This window comes from Triticum dicoccoides, chromosome 6A, assembly GCF_002162155.2.
Source record: "Triticum dicoccoides isolate Atlit2015 ecotype Zavitan chromosome 6A, WEW_v2.0, whole genome shotgun sequence".
Taxonomy (NCBI): Eukaryota; Viridiplantae; Streptophyta; class Magnoliopsida; order Poales; family Poaceae; genus Triticum; species Triticum dicoccoides.
The window spans coordinates 292,728,704-292,740,366 of NC_041390.1; the positions used below are offsets into that span (position 1 = coordinate 292,728,704).

Genomic DNA, 11,663 nt, shown 5'->3' on the forward strand with positions numbered 1-11,663 from the left:
TTTTTTTCTCCTTTTTTTTCTCGTTTTTTTCTCTCTTTTTTTCTCCCTCTTTCCGAAACAAACTAGATAAGATGCAGATTGGATCAAGTGAAGATGTGAACGATCTCAACTATTATTATGACAATGAATGGTGCGTAGCACGTGGTGGAAATTGATGGATGGGTGGTGGACAGCGAAAGAGATAATGATGCAGCGGTGGCGTGACTAATGTGAACAGAACTCGAAACTCTAAACGAACTAGACACTAAGACCAGCAACTCGACACGACGATGCAACCGATAATTCAACTATGCAAGCAATGAAAAGAGAATTGCAAAGGCTCAGACTGGCTTGGACCAAGGATGAATAGATCTAACTCTTTTTTGTGGCTTTTTCTTGGACAATAGGTAAGAAAATAAATCTAATATAGGAAAACTGGAAATTCTCACCGAGCAACCTGAAAACTGATACCACTTGATAGAGGCGGGGTGTCCCGATCTTTCGATGAGATGATAACTATCAATTTGGTGGAGACGACTTTGACAATCCGACTACAAACGTGCATGACGTTGCGCCTTAGCAATCGCTAAACCAATCTCCTGAGGTTACTGACGATGCTGGAAGCACGGTCAGCCTGACCACGAAGGTCTATTCCTGCAAGCAATCGAAGAACGAGCAAGAATATGATAAAGCAATCTGAATATTGCAAATATATATGAAGTATTGATAATGGTGGGGATCCGGAAGCGGTCTTGGTCTGGTCGTTGGACACAAACGAAGTACACGAAGTTGCAATGGCTAACTTTTAACTAAACAAATCCCAAGGAAAAATCTACTAGATGGATCTACTTATATAGGAGCAAGGGGTGGCGGCCAAGGAGGTGGGAGGACGTCCCAAGGCAGCCTAAAACTAACCCTAGGTCGTACAAGGCTCATGGGCCCAAGTGGAGGTGATGTAACACCTTTGGACTTGTAGTTTGACTCGGATTCTGCTGCAGCATCAGATTGTTTTGTCCACAACTCAACGCTCCGGACGAATTTGAAGGTGATTCCAATTGGGTTGGAAAGTGCACGAAATCTAGTTTCCAACAAAAAAAGAATTACCCAATTTGGAGTCCGTATGAAAAACTTGTGTGCGTTTTGAGTCAGGTATGTCTGTGCAGTCCGAATCTGAATCCAGAACGTGAGAGACTTGGACTCTATCTTCTCTTGGGCCAAAAGTGACGTGAGAGAACTTTTTGGACAGCAAATAAACATCTCTTTCTTCCTTATCTTCATATGTGGATTGTACAAATGTCCCATACACCTGCAATTAGACAAAACACAAAAGTGTGTGAAGTATTTTTGTTCTGGATAACATAAATAGATTATTGAATAGTTTGCACTAGAAATCACCTGATAAATATGCATATATGCAATATTTTTGGTCATATCCAAGGTAGTCATGTCCTCATCATCCATGATATATGAGCATGTGCATTTCACTAGCAAATTTGTTGTGATACACCTTGATGGCATATTCATACATCATGATCTTATTGCCTACCATCAATTGCATGATCACATCACATTGAGCATCCATTACCATATTCACGCTATTGATAAACCGTCTCACTATGACATCATTTTGCACCGTGGTTGCATTCATCACATCCACAATACATTTGTGTGCACAATGAATGATTTTGCTCCCATGAATGCTTTACATGTCATTTTACATCATTTGGATAAGCATCTCATGCATTTTCATGAACAATTCCTTTGGACGAACTCATGTTTATTTGATGGACACCTTGTGTGCGTTAACCATTGTATTTCTGAGTGTCGTTTGTGTTTTCTCTTCTTCCATGTATACCACTCCGGCGACACCTTAGAGTACTTGGATTGCGCAATGTCTTCAACTCCTTCCAACTACAAGTCCGTCCACGACTACCGTTTCCATGGTGATGAGGATCACGATCCGAGGTCGGATCTTTCCCGAGGGGGGGGGGGAGATGATGCGGAGCATCCCAAGGTCATCCCCATGGACCTACCATCATCTCATCAAGTGCCTAGTGGACCCATGACTCGATCACGTGCAAGAGCTCTCGAAACTGAGGTGACATCTCTACTCTCACAATCACACTTTGATGCACATGAGACATGGCTACTACCTCATACGGACACTCTTTACATACTCAGGTATCATGGAGAAGCTAAGGAGCAAGGAGAAGAAGAGGAGGAAGATGGATGTGAAGATGGAGAAGAAGGAGAGCTGCAGGAAGAGTCACAACCACCGGACGTCCGACGCCTGAAGATCCACCGGACGACCGGCGCGACCGCACCCGGGGCAACATCAGCGGAAGTCCGGAGCTACCGGACGTCCGGCACCCCCATCACAGAACGGAACCAGCGGATGATCGGAGGACACCTGACGTCCGGCAGCTCCTGAGACACCGGACGACCGGTCCCCAGCGGACGTCTGGTACCTGTCTGCGCACAGTGTTCGGGCCCGAGGCCCTTGTACCCCTTCACTTCACCCTCATTTGCACTAAGACGATAAATAGACCTCTCCCTCCTCCTTTCTAGGGTTAGCATTGTGATAGCTCATTTGAGAGATAGAGCTACGCTCATCCATATCGGATCTCCTCCTTGCGAGAGACCGCGGCCTCTTCAGAGAAGATCCCCTTGGATTCAAGCCCCCTTTCTAAGGGAAGATCCCCCCCCCCCCCGTGGATTCAAGACCTCCTCACGGAGAAGAACTGGTTACCTCTTGTATCGTCCTTTGTTGACTTTGGATCTTGTATCTCCCTTTGTGTTCATGGATCTAGCGCATGTGTCATCATTCTTGTTGGTTTGAGTGTTCTCTTGTGTTCCCCTCGTGATTTCCCCTTGTTTCCCTCCTCGTGTTCTTCGTGTTCATCGCGGGATTCGCTCCTTTCGTGAAAGATCGGGATATAGGGTTCCTACCCTACATCACCTATCGCGTGGTAAAGAGAAGAGAGTACGAAAGAATTGTAAATAGAGCAGACCACAGAAAGATTCTAAATATGACAAGTCCCCCATGGATTCGATAATAAGGAAATGAAGAACGGGAACGAAACGAAATAAAGCATTTCTAGCGGATGAGCTTCTCTCCATTTTGTCTGGTAATAGAATAGGGGCTTGCTTTGACCAACACTCCATTTTTTGCTCTGTCCATGGAGCGTATGAATTTCCTTAAATGTAGATAGACAAAAAAGGGAATAAAGGCATAGGAATAGGAATTATAGTACCATTGGAAGAAGAGGCACCAGTGGGAACATCTCTACTGACGAACCATTTCAATAGTACGGGCGCTGCCGTGCCACGTGGCACGACCATGGGAGTAATGAAAAAGAATAAGTTTTGTAGTTGGACCATCTGCTCTATTCGTTCAATTTGAGCTTCTCCAGAGAAGATGAGACACTAAAAATGAAAGTGTTCGCAACGCATACCGAAAAAGGGTACCTATGTTGTCAACCATTAATGACTAGTTCGAAGACCAGGAGCAGGGGCACGTGCCAAGAAAGATTTGTTACTTTCCCTATGGTTTTCGAACATTTTCAATAAAACCTTCTCGTAGAAGTATTCTCACAAAGTTTTCCGTAATATTAGTAGATGCTATTCGAACCCTTCCTTTTATTAAGATTCGAATTCTTATTCTTATTATTATCTAGTTATTCTTTTTGTCATGTATATGTGTCAGACACAATCTACTAATTGATCTATATTCTGATACCCTACTATATCATAGTCTCTACTACTAGTGTTTTTAATACCTCAGGAGCTCATGATACTCTTTTAGAGAAATTCATAAGTCTCATCTCCCAAGCGATCGCACCAAAAACTCGAGTTCCTTTTGGATTTCCTTCTTGATCAATGACAACCGTCATCATATCGTATTATCATACCATTGTCATGTTTGAGTTCTTTACATGTACGTACAATTACAGCTCGTCTTACTTCTGTCTGATCTTTCTAGAGGCATTTTGGGCACTGCTTCTTTGATTACAGCAACAATAACGTCACCAATATGAGCATATCAGTGATTACCAGCTCCTAAGATTCGAATAGATATCAATTCGATAGCCCCACTCCGTTGTTATCCACTACATTCAAAAGGGTCTGAGTGAGATGGATCTTGGAAGTTTGGTTTTTGATTGGATAGTCATCTCGGGCACGAGTGGTTGATCTTCGCGGGCCATGAATGGCCATGGAAAGGAGTATTGATATCAATATGTTCGATCACGAAGATTGGACGATGAAAGACGGATCCTTTGTGGTTTGAATAATAGGCTATGGTCTCGATATTGGGCTATGGGCTGATTGCTTTCTGTATGAGCCTCTTGTGATTGGGCTCTCATGGGCGGATTACCCGATGTGTACTCATCTTCCAACAAAGAGGAGAAGACATAACCAGAAGAATTGTGAGAAATAAGTCAATTTATCAAGTTGAGGCATTTCGATTTGGATTTCAAATAAGAAAGACAGAAAAAGACTCCTGCGTTCTCGAGAGCATTCTCTTTCACTTGCATTTCTTTCAGAAGTTGGCTCGAAGGCCTGTCCAGCATTGATTTTTGATGAGGACATGACTACCTTGGATATGACCAAAAATATTGCATATATGCATATTTGTCAGGTGATTTCTAGTGCAAACTATTCAATAATCTATTTATGTTATCCAGAACAAAAATACTTCACACACTTTTGTGTTTTGTCTAATTGCAGGTGTATGGGACATTTGTACAATCCACATATGAAGATAAGGAAGAAAGAGATGTTTATTTGCTGTCCAAAAAGTTCTCTCACGTCACTTTTGGCCCAAGAGAAGATAGAGTCCAAGTCTCTCACGTTCTGGATTCAGATTCGGACTGCACAGACATACCTGACTCAAAACGCACACAAGTTTTTCATACGGACTCCGAATTGGGTGATTCTTTTTTTGTTGGAAACTAGATTTCGTGCACTTTCCAACCCAAGTGGAATCACCTTCAAATTCGTCCGGAGCGTTGAGTTGTGGATGAAACAATCTGATGCTGCAGCAGAATCCGAGTCAAACTACAAGTCCAAAGGTGTTACATCACCTCCACTTGGGCCCATTGGCCTTGTACGACCTAGATTTAGTTTTAGGCTGCCTTGGGACGTCCTCCCACCTCCTTGGCCGCCACCCCTTGCTCCTATATAAGTAGATCCATCTAGTAGCTTTTCCTTGGGTTTTGTTTAGATTAAAAGTTCGCCATAGCTGCAACTTCGCGTACTTCGTTTGTGTTCAACAACCAGACAAAGGCGTCACAGAACCCCACCTTGATCAATAAAGCTTTCATCTTATATTCGCAATATCTAGATTGCAATCTTAGTTTCTTGCTTGTTCTTCGTTTGCTCGCAGGAAACAGACCCTCGTGGTCAGGTTGATCGTGCTCCGGCGTGGTCAATAACCTCTCGGAGTTGGTTTAGCGATTGCTAAGGCGCGACGTCCTCGCACGTTCGTAGTCGGATCGTCAAAGTCGACTTCCACCAAAGCGAAATCCACCATCTCATCGAAAGACGGGACACCTTTGCCTCTATCATGTACAATCCACATATGAAGATAAGGAAGAAAGAGATGTTTATTTGCTGTCCAAAAAGTTCTCTCACGTCACTTTTGGCCCAAGAGAAGATAGAGTCCAAGTCTCTCACGTTCTGGATTCAGATTCGGACTGCACAGACACACCTGACTCAAAACGCACACAAGTTTTTCATACGGACTCCGAATTGGGTGATTCTTTTTTTGTTGGAAACTAGATTTCGTGCACTTTCCAACCCAATTGGAATCACCTTCAAATTCGTCCGGAGCGTTGAGTTGTGGACGAAACAATCTGATGCTGCAGCAGAATCCGAGTCAAACTACAAGTCCAAAGGTGTTACATCACCTCCACTTGGGCCCATTGGCCTTGTACGACCTAGATTTAGTTTTAGGCTGCCTTGGGACGTCCTCCCACCTCCTTGGCCGCCACCCCTTGCTCCTATATAAGTAGATCCATCTAGTAGCTTTTCGCTGGGATTTGTTTAGTTAAAAGTTAGCCATTGCAACTTCGTGTACTTCGTTTGTGTCCAACGACCAGACCAAGACCGCTTACGGATCCCCACCTTTATCAATACTTCATATATATTCGCAATATTCAGATTGCTTTTATCATATTCTTGCTTGTTCTTCGATTGCTTGCAGGAATAGACCTTCGTGGTCAGGTTGATCGTGCTCCGGCGTGGTCAATAACCTCAGGAGATTGGTTTAGCGATTGCTAAGGCGCAACGTCGTGCACGTTTGTAGTCGGATCGTCAAAGTCGTCTCTACCAAATCGGTAGTATCATCTCATCGAAAGATTGGGACACCCCGCCTCTATCAAGTGGTATCAGTTTTCAGGTTGCTCGGTGAGAATTTCCAGTTTTCCTAGATTAGATTTATTTTCTTACCTATTGTCCAAGAAAAAGCCACAAAAAAGAGTTAGATCTATTCATCCTTGGTCCAAGCCAGTCTGAGCCTTTGCAATTTTTCTTTTCATTGCTTGCATAGTTGAATTATCGGTTGCATCGTCGTGTCGAGTTGCTGGTCTTAGTGTCTAGTTCGTTTAGAGTTTCGAGTTCTATTCACATTAGTCACGGCACCGCTGCATCATTATCTCTTCCGCTGTCCACCACCCATCCATCAATTTCCACCACGTGCTATCCATCATTCATTGTCATAATAATAGTTGAGACCTTTCACATCTTCACTTGATCCAATCTGCATCTTATCTAGTTTGTTTTGGAAAGAGGGAGACAAAAAGAGAGAAAAAAAACGAGAGAAAAAAACGGAGAAAAAAAAGTCAGAGAAAAAAAAGGAGAGAAAGAAAAAAAGTGTGAGGAAAAAAAAGAGAGAAGAAAAAAAATTGGATCTATCTAGAATCAATCTCGTACCTGAATTCGGATTGGAATCTGTTTTGCGCACTGTTCAGTAAAACAGGTGTATCTTCCTCATACGAAATCCGTTTTGGCTCCGTGAGTACTCAAATTGAAGATAGCGACGAGCCGCATCTAAATAGTTGCAGAAGCTAGTTCAATATTTGACACCTCAAAATCGGCTTCTAAATAGGTTTTTTTGGCCTCCAAAGTTCGTGAACACAGCTTGTTCCAATTTTTCAGGGCAGTTTTAGAATTCTTTGACTCCTCATATCAACTCGGAATTGAGTGATTCTTTTTGCACTGGAAAGCTTGAGTTAGTAGCATTCTTTGAAAGAATTTATCAGAAAATTGTCTCAAACTTTTCAAGAGGAAAGTTGGAGAGAGAGTTGTTGTATATCTTGATTGGCAGTTGTTTTTCATCATTATCTTCACTGCCGTTGTGATCTTCACTTATATCTTGCTGTCAAGAGCTACTTAGTATCCTTCATTGATGCTAGTTGTGCTACGCCGTGACCTTATTAGTGTTCTAGGCTCGCGTCTCTAGTCCGGTCTAGCCTAGGACCAGCACAGTACCGTCGTTGAGCGTTTATTCAACATTGCATCTTTGAATTGATTATTGCTATTCTTTTGCTACCATATATAGCCAGCCCAGCTCCACATATTTCTACACCATGTATACGTACGCTCCCTTGGCAATCGCTTTACTCAATATTCGGAGTTACTTGACACCGCTGGTTGCCGATCACCGCCTGCTGCATGGTAAGAACTTGTAAGACATTGATATTTGCTTTACTGTGAGCGTTTTACCACCACATCCTAGTAGTTATAGGAACATTATTTTTGGGTTTTGTTTCTTGTTCTACTAATCATGACAGGATCCAGAGTCAATTCATGGGCTTTGTCGATCGCGGGAGACGTGCCACCACCTTTGCAAATACCACAACCGTCACGAGAGGTGCACAAACATCCAAATGCACATGATCAGGTTAATGTATCTATACCACCATTTAATGGCCGTTTTAAACCTGCTTTATATATTGAATGGGAGTTCGACATAAAAAATATATTTGCTTCCCATAATTTCGATGAACATAAAAAGATTAAGGTTGCGGTTGGTTCTTTCACTGGTTATGCTTTGGTTTGGTGGAGTGAATATTGTCGGTTACACCCTGATTATATACCTACTACTTGGGATGATTTGAAACTTGCCATGCGACATACTTTTGTCCCTGCTTATTATACTCGTGACATGATTAAGAAGTTGCAACACTTAAAACAAGGTAGTGAAACTGTAACAAAATATTATGATGATTTACAAACTACCTTGTTGCATTCCTCTTTAGAAGAAAGTGAAGATGATTTTATGGATAGATTTTGGGGAGGATTAAACCGTGATATTCAAGAGATACTAATTCATGAAGAGTGGTATCCTATGGACCATTTGTTTCATCTTGCTTGCAAAGCTGAACAGGAAATAAAACGACGTGTTGGCCACGAGGAGAACAAGCGCACGGTGCACATTCCAAGAGTTGATATGATTGTTCCTTCAACTACTAGGCATACTATGACAACCACATCCGTTGTTGTCAGGACTACATCACCTCCACCATGTGACACATCGCCCCCGAGAGTGGCTACATCATCTGAGTTGATCATAAGAGGTAATGACAAAGGTACTGATCTACCATCTCTACATGAGAATGATGAATGCCTTGTCAATTTGAATGCACCATCTGATGAGCTACCCACTACTTTGATCACACCACCTATTTTAGAGGACTACGTTGATAATTTGACTTTGCCATGTGATCAAACAACTGAAATACCAACAATTTTGAGTGCACCCATTGAATTAACTATTGATGCAAAAGAACCAATGTTTAATCATTTTGATATGACCTCTAATCTTGGTGATGATTCTGTGTTGAATGACTTATTGCATGTTTGCTTATTTAAGCATGTTGTAGCATGTAAATTTGATGCAAGTAAGGTTTATTCACCAATGTTGGGATGGTTTAATGATGAACATTGTCAATCTTTTGAAATGAATAAGAGCTTCACTTATATGTGCAAACTGAGTTGCAATATTTTCATGCCTTCTACTTCTTATGCTAATTTTTTGGCTTTAGATTTTATGAACTATGCAAATTACTCATCTATTCATGTGTCATATATGCAAAAATCAAGGGAAGTAAAAATGGATGACATATACATATACAACATGTACACCTTGTCTCTTTTGTTAGCCACATTTCAGATTAAGCAACGCCGAGGACGGCTTTATTTTCAAGAAGGGGAGGATGATGAGGACATGACTACCTTGGATATGACCAAAAATATTGCATATATGCATATTTGTCAGGTGATTTCTAGTGCAAACTATTCAATAATCTATTTATGTTATCCAGAACAAAAATACTTCACACACTTTTGTGTTTTGTCTAATTGCAGGTGTATGGGACATTTGTACAATCCACATATGAAGATAAGGAAGAAAGAGATGTTTATTTGCTGTCCAAAAGTTCTCTCACGTCACTTTTGGCCCAAGAGAAGATAGAGTCCAAGTCTCTCACGTTCTGGATTCAGATTCGGACTGCACAGACATACCTGACTCAAAACGCACACAAGTTTTTCATACGGACACCGAATTGGGTGATTCTTTTTTTGTTGGAAACTAGATTTCGTGCACTTTCCAACCCAATTGGAATCACCTTCAAATTCGTCCGGAGCGTTGAGTTGTGGACGAAACAATCTGATGCTGCAGCAGAATCCGAGTCAAACTACAAGTCCAAAGGTGTTACATCACCTCCACTTGGGCCCATTGGCCTTGTACGACCTAGATTTAGTTTTAGGCTGCCTTGGGACGTCCTTCCACCTCCTTGGCCGCCACCCCTTGCTCCTATATAAGTAGATCCATCTAGTAGCTTTTCGCTGTGATTTGTTTAGTTAAAAGTTAGCCATTGCAACTTCGTGTACTTCGTTTGTGTCCAACGACCAGACCAAGACCGCTTACGGATCCCCACCTTTATCAATACTTCATATATATTCGCAATATTCAGATTGCTTTTATCATATTCTTGCTTGTTCTTCGATTGCTTGCAGGAATAGACCTTCGTGGTCAGGTTGATCGTGCTCCGGCGTGGTCAATAACCTCAGGAGATTGGTTTAGCGATTGCTAAGGCGCAACGTCGTGCACGTTCTAGTCGGATCGTCAAAGTCGTCTCCACCAAATCGGTAGTATCATCTCATCGAAAGATTGGGACACCCCGCCTCTATCAATTTTCCCAGTTATTACTCGAGCGCGCTGAGGCAACTCTGAAATAAGCTCAGGGGAGGGTAGTAGGTATGCTTCAAACCCTCCGGCACCTTGAAGAACGATGGCACTAGATCGGGAAAGATGAATGACCAATGAGGACAGGACAACGGGGAAAGTTGGTATAGAGAATCCCCTCCTTCTTCTTTGCTTTCTTGCCTGAAAAAAAATCCAAAACTAACCATTGGAACCTCATGGGCTACCGAGTTAGGAGATTCATTTTATTTATTACTTTTATTTTTTACTAAGTTATTCTAAAAGATAAGAGCTAACCAACCATCCTGATTGAATGTTTGAGTACTCGGAGTCTCTTGTAAGTATGGAAAGAAAGTCTCTTCTTTCCGCAACTCCTAAATTTCCCATCAGCCTATCCAATCTAATTCCAGACAGAGTCAGTAGACCTTACTTTAGTGTAGGTAGTGTCAGATAATTAGGAAGTCTTGATAGTCTTTCGTATAATCTCTTCTTCAATCCTAGGAGCAAACAAGGAATGTCCTTTAGGGACCTTTGGATACCAAGATTTCCGACCTCTTACTTTCATAGTTATGAATTGCGGAATAGAATCAATTATGAAATTCATAAGTATATATCCCTCATCCCTATTGGTATCAGTTTGGGCCACTACCCAGAACCCTGCCAGAGCCCTATTTTTAAGAACAAATTGACAGTCTTTTTCAGAACTAGAAATGGTAAAATCCAGTATCGATAGGCAGTTCTTTTCCTTTGCTTATGCAGGGCAAGAATTTGTCGAGTTCAATCAGTACAATAAGAAATCCTAAGTATTTTTTTGGTCAGGCGACCCCCAGATTTGAACTGGGGATAAAGGATTTGCAGTCCCCTGCCTTACCGCTTGGCCATGCCGCCAAATCCAATCCAAAATCGAGAAAAATCTTATTCATCCACATTATTTTACTAATTTTTATTCGTAGGAGGGGATTATTAAACCCTTTTTGATTTTTTAGATCGTTGAATCCCTTTGTACTTATCCCTTTCCAATCCCTTTTAATAAATTCATTCCTGTTTTTTATTGGACCCAGTTTTATTCTCTTCAGTTGATTGTATCTCAAAACACACATTGATTAAATACCTTCTCTTTCTATTGAAAAGAGAAAGGATTTCCAGTCACAGACTGCCAAATTTAGGAAAAATTGGAACCATTAACTATATTATTTGTTATTTTGATATTTTCTATTTGTTAGTAGTGAACGGTTCTAAAATGGGTATTGTATCCCAAATAGTGTTTCCTTAATGTCATAACAGAATCAAATTTATTTACGGCTAATCAGTATCAATTAAAAAAAGAGAATTATGATACTGATATAGTGTGACCTGACCCCTGTTGCTCCAAGTGAAATTCTTTCTAGGGTTCTTAAAGATATTCTCCATTTTTTCCCTTTCCCTACAATAAAGTATAGTCTGAAGGCTAGCACACACCATTCCTCGCTTATGATAA

At 41.4% G+C, this 11,663-nt stretch overlaps 1 non-coding gene across 1 annotated transcript; it reads right to left on the reverse strand.

The window, feature by feature from the left end:
• Nucleotides 1-11,003: 11,003 nt before the first annotated feature.
• On the reverse strand, nucleotides 11,004-11,074 carry TRNAC-GCA. The gene has a single exon. It is a non-coding gene; the product is annotated as a tRNA-Cys (tRNA).
• Nucleotides 11,075-11,663: the final 589 nt, after the last annotated feature.